The 6,000-nt window shown below is 40.5% G+C and overlaps 1 long non-coding RNA gene across 1 annotated transcript in view; it reads left to right on the plus strand.

Annotated features, from left to right (window-relative positions):
- LOC122423504 overlaps positions 1 to 5,012 on the plus strand; it is a 30,838-nt gene extending 25,826 nt beyond the window's left edge. The window contains exons 4-5 of the long non-coding RNA XR_006264163.1: positions 4,518 to 4,681; positions 4,778 to 5,012. This is a non-coding gene — a long non-coding RNA (uncharacterized LOC122423504). The remainder of the gene's footprint in view (positions 1 to 4,517; positions 4,682 to 4,777) is intronic.
- The last annotated feature ends 988 nt before the right edge of the window (positions 5,013 to 6,000 follow it).

A 6,000-nucleotide genomic window follows, 5' to 3' on the forward strand; every position in this document is an offset into this window, starting at 1 on the left:
TCTGTCTGTCTCTGGAAAGCAAAGTCAATAAAAATGATTAGAGCTGACATCTCACAAATGTACACCCTTAAACCATGAAGCAGTAATGCTGTGCAGGAAATATTTTTCTGACCTTTTCAAATTGCATCCAACTGTCTCGGGAATTTCTCAGTGACTAGAGGTAATAAGGTTCAATCCGTTTTACTGGCTGACTTCAAATTTAGTTCCCCCGAATCTCTAACTTATCTATTCTTTGCATCTCGGCTCTGGCTTCCATTCAGCGTAGAAATCCATGCATTTCATCTTTTTTTCCCCTCCTCAGGTTTTGCAAAAAGATCACAGTGTGGAATCTACAACCATGCCAACTCTCCATTTATCACCCCTTCAAAAACAAAGTATGATCATAGGGGAGCTTAGTGGGCATAATGTCTCTTCAGTAACCCTTACTGAATTTAATTAGCTTGTAGATTTCATCTCCGTCTTACCTCAGTTTTTACCTCAGTAATCTTCATCATATAAAACTTTCCAACTTAACTTTACCACAGGCCCTCTATAAAATATTAAAGAAGCAAAATACGTGAATTTCTTTTGTGTTGAATTGATTTTGGGTTTTCTTCCGTGAGTCCAAATGTTATGAACACACTCTCTGAGTAAGGATGGGAGTCATCCAAGTGTGACTTGCTAAAAGGCAGCTGGGCAACCCCATTCTTCACTGTGTTCCCTGAAGGAGAACAGAAAACAGAAGCTGGGGACACATTTCATGACCTCACTAAAGTGTTGGATGTCAGGAAGCCTTGACAAGGAGTTAAGAAGCTTGTCTTACTTTTCATATTTAGAGCATCTCTGTGCTGACATGATGTGGGGGAGATGTCAATGTTTTCTCATTTGTAGGAAACACCAGATTCGACACATTTTGTTGCTCCCACCCATCGCCTTTGTACTGCCTCCTTCAGCAGTGATTAGAATCTTGGCTGAAAGCGCCTGTGGTCAGTGGCGCTTGAACTCTTTTTCTGCTGCCTCTCTTGTCACTGGCGAACAGCCACCAGGAGGACACCTTTTTGAAGTTCGCCTTCCAAGAGTGTGTATTTGTTTGTACAATAATTGTCAGGTTTGATCATCACAAGATATTTGGCTTTATAAAAATGAGATTATTTCAAATAATCCTATTCAGAATTTAGATTTAGAGGGAAGAGGATAAAGAGCAGACATTTGTTAAAATTCATAGTGATGCATGTTTCTTTCTTGAAAGAAAAAGTTCATCTTCATATATAGCTTAACTTTACCATTTTAGAAAATGGAAATAATGATGTTGATGAAAGTTAAAAGGTAACTTACAAAGTATGTTTCAGGATGTGGTGTTTTCTTGAAGTTGCTATTTTGTCATTTTGAAATTCAGTGTTTGCAGCTATGTGTGTGGAATGCACAATAATTTGAATTTGGGGTCAGAAGGCAACAACTCCAAAACTGGCTGGATTCCAGTTTCTCCCTGGAGATGTCATCTCAGTGGATTGGAAACTTGGTTATACCTATGGACTCTTTGAAAACAGAGTAGCTGAGTCAACTAGCTCTGATTATTACACATTTGGTGCCTTCTGTTCCCTATGTCTAAATAGGCCATATTCCCCACCCCCAGGACCTGGAGGTTAAACAAAACCAGTGTTCAGCGCTTCCACTGAAAGTATAAACTGATCTGAACCTGCCGGAAGAAAGGAGTGAGGTGGTGCTGGGTTCCATTTGTAATGAGTGATTTTGCTTCGGTGGGGTTCTTAGAGATCGGGGAATGGTATGGGAACTTGTCAGGAGCCTCCGGGTGACGAGGCACCAGAGGAGTGAGTAGTCTAGTTAACAGTGCCTTGAATAGTAATAATTGCTCCTTATTGACTGCCATCTACCGGGTAGCTGTTACCATCAGTTACCAGTTACCATTAGTAACTCATGTAGCCTCCCTTAATCTTCATAGGAGCCCCATAAGACAGGTATAACCATCTTCGATTTACAGGGGCCGAAAGCGAGATTTAAAATGCTTAAAACTGAGTTTGCTTGTAAGTGGCAGGGGTAATGTATGAAGAGAATTATTTTTATATGGAAAGGAAAGAAATAATTCATTTACTGAACTCGGCGAGTTTTTGACATTTTCTCCTCCTGTTTTTTCTTCTCCTCCACTACCTTCTTACTTCTTCTTTGCTTTTCCTTCTCCTATTCTTTTCTCAAAGAAAGAATGAAACGAGGCCCAGACAGTAAAGCATTCTCTCCCACTGTGTCTTCAGCAAGACACCATTCTTCCCTGCATCCTCATAGAGTTGCTTTCAGTAAAGCTACATACAGCATTATTTTGGAGGTTTAATAAGGACTGAGCGTTCTGGCTAGTGGCTTATATTATTGCCACATAAAGTAATGTTTATTACCTTAAATAATACTACAGAAGACGGTGATTCTATGCTGTCCTCACAAGCTCACATTCAGCCCTGTTTAATCTGTCTGTCATCTGATTAATGATTAACCAGGATGAAAGAATGGATGCCGAACACAGAAGTTGAGAAGTATTTTTGTGAGTAATCTGGTAAAACCTACTTCTGCAAATGTAATATTTCTAAACCAGGATGACTAGAAAACTAAATTCCTTCACATATACAACTGGGATCCTTTTTCTTCTTCTGTCTGCTTCCCATCTCCATATTACAAAAATACACATTCTTGATTACCAAAGCAGGCTTGTTATTGTGGCCTTAGCTCAATGAAGATATTGATGCACAAGGATTAGATTTCACTCTTACAGGGATGCCTGATATACTTCCATTTGTCTCCTGGTGAAGGGGCTTGGCTATTTATTCCGGATAAACTGGGTTTGTGTTGCCTCAGCTCTGCCTGTTCTCTGATGCCAAGGCCAGTGACCTGACGGGGCCGCCTGTGTCCTCAGCATATCAGACAGAAAACTAATTCAAATCTAAGCCGAGTGGTGGAATCTCAAAGCTCTGTCACCACTATTCACAGCAACTCTATTTCTTCCTAGAGTGGGTGTTCTGAAAATTTGATCTGCATCTCACTTGAGATAAATAACCCTCTTGAAAAATTTCAAACAGAACTACACAGGAAAGGCAGTAAAAAGCCTTAGACGGAAATATAATTTCAAGATCCCTCTCTCCCTCTGAGGTCTCTGGACTATGCATATGATCCCAGTACAGAGTTCTTTCATGAAACCCTTTCTGTTTTGCACAAGCACCCTCCGAGTCCCACTATTACCTTTATTGGAAATAAACTCAAAATAATATAAGCAAACAGGAATAGATTGTTCTGAAATGATCCGCTGCACACCGTTCATCCTTCCATTACTGCTGAAGAAGAGAAATGATGGCATCAGCTTTAAATCTGTAGGCTGAGTGGTGGGCCCCTGTCTGTCCTTCTGTGACATAGAGGCAATCTCCCCTTATTGTTGGGATTCAGCAATACTTTTATACTTAACAAGGCAATAAATATATCCATACAGACATAGAGCATAACCACCATGGCCTATTATAATATTATAGTCAGAAATATCAACATTGGGATCAAAGTTAAACCAACACCTAGGCTAATAGAGTTTCTAGATCATCTTTTGATATTATTAGGAGTTCACTATTTTTCTGTGTTTATCTTTGGATTTAGAGCGAGGCCAGCAGAAAATTCAAATTGAATACCTTTTATCACAGTGTTTCCTTTTCTGTTTTAATTCCTCTTTGCATTGCTTCCAGAAGTGAAGGAAGAACTAACTGGTAAAATTACTGACTATTATACTTTATGAGCAAGGACACAACAAATACCAGAGGTCTGGGCGCTCTGTATAGAAATGGAGCTGTTTTATTCAATCTTTGTTCTACCCTCTCTCTTTTTAAGTGAATAAATATAAGGTCAACTTTATGAAAATGCCTAGAAAGCCTTAATTTTACTAAAGTTAAGTTAATGAAAATGAAATTGACAAGTAAATCCCTTTCATCTTAACTCTCAGTGCCCAAACAGGACTCGTTACCTTGGACATCAGAGGGCCACTTCATTGTCTTTATTTATGGTCACAGCATTTGCACTCATTTCTCTCTTGTGCTATTTTTATTTTCGTCATTGGAGTCCATGAAGACTTAATCATCAGCCCTCTAATTTTCCAGAAAAAAAAAAAAAGTTGATTTATCAAACTGGCGGCAGAAAAGGAAGAAGATCAATCTGACATTGTAGGTTAATAGTAGGGAACAAAACACATTCATAATTAGAAGAGAAAAGGACTTTCCTTGTTCATTCCAGTTTATAATAAAAAGCCCCTCGCCAAAGCGTCTTAGAAAATAATGCATTCAGACTGCGTCGAATTACCGCCTAGCAGATTCTATTTATCTGTAGCTTAAAAAGCAGCTGCGTTTTTGTAAAAAGCAATGAATGTGGCAGTCCTACTTAAAGGTAGAAGAAAAAGAACACCCCTTGTTTTGTAATAAGGGGATTTTCCATTTAAAAGAGAGAGCGAGCCCGTTGTGTGAAGTACGATTATTACATTCACTGTATTCTATCTCACCCACCAGGAGGCTAATAATGAAGGGGCCAGAGAAGGAGGCCAGTGCTACTAGGGTTATCTCGCAGCCTCAGATGTTGGATAAGTCGAAGAAGGCAGGATCGCTTCAGGATGACATTCAGAAAGGCCGGAGTGATTACCGGGAAGAGAAAAGCCTACCTATTCTTTTCTAAGGTAAACAGTTCATTTCATCTGTCAGCTGCATGTTTTATTATAAAAACATGTTTATATAAAGATAGCTCTAAAGTTTACCTTTAAAAATTATTTTAGGTGCCTGAATATTCCCCTGGCCTGCTTGTCCATGCACTGATGCGTTATTAGCAACCTGCCTTAGACAAAGGAGGCACTCGGAGCCCCACCACACCTCAAACCACGCTTTGAAGGATCTGCCAAGCTCACTTTTAATCATGAGGAAGGAATTACCCACATGGAGTCAGCAGAAAATGAGAAAGTGGAGCTCATGCTGCGAATAATTCCAGCAAGTGCCAAGGGGCTAGTTGAGGAATGGTTTCATGAGGTGAATATCTTTAGCTTGTACTTAGGGTTTGGGTAGCGTATAATCCTTTTTTCTTTTAGGAGTGATGACTATCCTAAGTGTCCTTCCCAACTCAAGAGCGCTCAGAGCATTTGTCAGGCTGTTGACAGATTGCTATCAGTCTCGTCCTTGTTGTTATTTACTGTGACTAATTTTACATTTGCAAACATGCAGCAGCCCACTGGGGCTGCCGAGCCACAGTGCTGACGGCTGCGTGTGTCTGTGTGAGTGCGTGTCTGTGTGTGAATCCATCTGTGTGTGTGCCCTTGTGCCCGTCTTCTCTGTCGTGCACGTAGGTGGGGAGGGCTGGCCAGCCAACGGCTTCTCAGATGTGGTCCGAGGCTTTTATTTGATTTTTGGACTGAGAGAAAAAGAACGTGTCACATCATGATGAATGGTCAATCTGAATTTTCAATTCATACAGAAGGAGAAGCGGGGAGGAGGCTATGAGCCCAGTGGTGAGACTAACCTTTTCCCTTTGGGAAGAGCTTGATTCAAATTAAACATCACTTTCAGTGTGAAATTAGTTTGAAGGTCTCTCTCTTTTTTTTTTTCCTTTGGTGCCTGGTTTAACTCCTTGATGGGCTGCTCTTTCAGGGAGGAACCCTTCCGTCCACCTTTGTGCTTGTGTCTGTTCCCAGCAGCAGCCCATAGTTCTTTGTCCTTTGTTCTGTTTTTCTAAAGATCAGGTCCAAAAAAATTTTTTTTCACTATATTCAAAACTCCCATTATTCACAAGATAACATTCTCCCTAAAACATGTTATTTCTTGATGTCCCAAACGTATATCTGAAATAAATAACATTCTGCTTCAAAGGATAATCTTGCTGGGGAGGAGGGAGAGGGAAAATTTGGGATCTTTTTGAAAGAACCTCCCGGTGTCTCCTGCTTTAGGCCAGTGTCTGCTGGCCAAGGCAGTCAGAGAGGAGGAGTAGCAGCCCCAAAGCCCAAGCATGCTC

This window comes from Cervus canadensis, chromosome 21, assembly GCF_019320065.1.
Source record: "Cervus canadensis isolate Bull #8, Minnesota chromosome 21, ASM1932006v1, whole genome shotgun sequence".
In the NCBI taxonomy this organism is placed as follows: Eukaryota; Metazoa; Chordata; class Mammalia; order Artiodactyla; family Cervidae; genus Cervus; species Cervus canadensis.